Consider the following 1,316-nt stretch of genomic DNA (forward strand, 5'->3'; position numbering starts at 1 on the left):
GTAATTTGTGTGGAACGCTCAAAAAGTTTAGGTAGTGTCATGACGTTATCGACGTCATGACGTTCTGGTGGGTGGGTCATCTCTCCCTCAGGAAAGCTGAGTCAGCCATCTTGAATTTGCCTTGATGCGGGGATGTTTGGGATGTGGAACACAGTTTAATTTGTTTTAATTTGTTTGCAATGCGCACTTTTATGCTGCCCGCTTGAAACCACCACCTCCGTTTTTATCATTAGTCTTATTGCCTTCATTTTCTTAAGCGCCATCTTATCATCACCTCTGATTTGGTAAGTAACTCTAATGTTGTTTTTGTTTTAATTGAATTTCGATAGTCTTAAATGTGGAACTGGGAATGCATTTGTACAATGTGCACAGTGAATATTTGTTGTAAATAGTTTAAAAATCCAAGTAATTGTAACTTTAGAAGTTGTTAAATATGTGACAAATACGTTACGTTACTTCATCTTACAACGGTGTAACGTTATCAGCAGGTTTCCTGGATGAACTACATTTCCCATAATGCATGTTTGCCCGGGACATTGACGGTGGAGGAAGGTCCATGAGTTTTCGCTGTTCGCCGGTAATGCAAGTGCGTACTGTGAGTATACTTATTTCAATAAGTGTCTGCCTTACACAGTAAATATTATACGTTATCGAGCTGTGTGTACGTGTGTGCTAGCGTGAAACGAACAATGCTAAACAACATAATGTGAGTGTGTTATCATGATGCTAACCAGGCCTGTGTTTGTATTTCTTCCTAGGCTCAAGTGTGTGGTTGTGAGATCATCTCGAAATCCTTTTAACAGTTCAGGTAGGATGTATTATGAAATAGTGTTACTAATGTAATACATTGCTAAAACCAAGTATAGAGTGTATTTGTTATAATTCATTGGTATTAGTTCTATATCGTGGAGCTCCGCCCCATAGGGGAGCTATGCTCCTAGTGGTTTACCCTCTGCCCTAGGGCAGAACAGCCTGAAGCAAAATTATGCACACACCTACAGCCAATAGGAGTACAGGTGTCCCTATATAAGGAACCCCGTTCCATCAATCTGCCTCCCATTATCTTCAGCGACTGGACTAGAGTGAAGAAGCCTAGAAGACTCAAGAAGAATTTCGTCGTTGACTGCCAGCCGTCAACGTCTTCTAAATGAGCACGCCAAGTTATCCACCCCCAAAGGCCCTTTTCAGGGCCCTGTGCCGCTGTACCTCCATGGCAACCACGGACCCCCACGACCTATGTTTCGTGTGTTTGGGACCGCTGCATGCCAAGGATGGTCTCGGCGACCCTCCTAATTGCGCCTCCTGCGCTCTCCTTC

General features: G+C 43.2%; 1 long non-coding RNA gene across 2 annotated transcripts; it reads left to right on the forward strand.

Annotated features, from left to right (window-relative positions):
* The first annotated feature begins 186 nt into the window (after positions 1–186).
* LOC123492373 lies at positions 187–861 on the forward strand. Of its 2 annotated transcripts, none has more exons than XR_006661745.1 (3): positions 187–284; positions 486–595; positions 759–861. It is a non-coding gene; the product is annotated as an uncharacterized LOC123492373 (long non-coding RNA). The 2 variants fall into 2 exon arrangements; XR_006661746.1 differs by having other exon boundaries at positions 235–284; positions 489–595.
* The last annotated feature ends 455 nt before the right edge of the window (positions 862–1,316 follow it).

The sequence above is a fragment of the Coregonus clupeaformis genome, chromosome 14 (assembly GCF_020615455.1).
Source record: "Coregonus clupeaformis isolate EN_2021a chromosome 14, ASM2061545v1, whole genome shotgun sequence".
Lineage (NCBI taxonomy): Eukaryota > Metazoa > Chordata > Actinopteri > Salmoniformes > Salmonidae > Coregonus > Coregonus clupeaformis.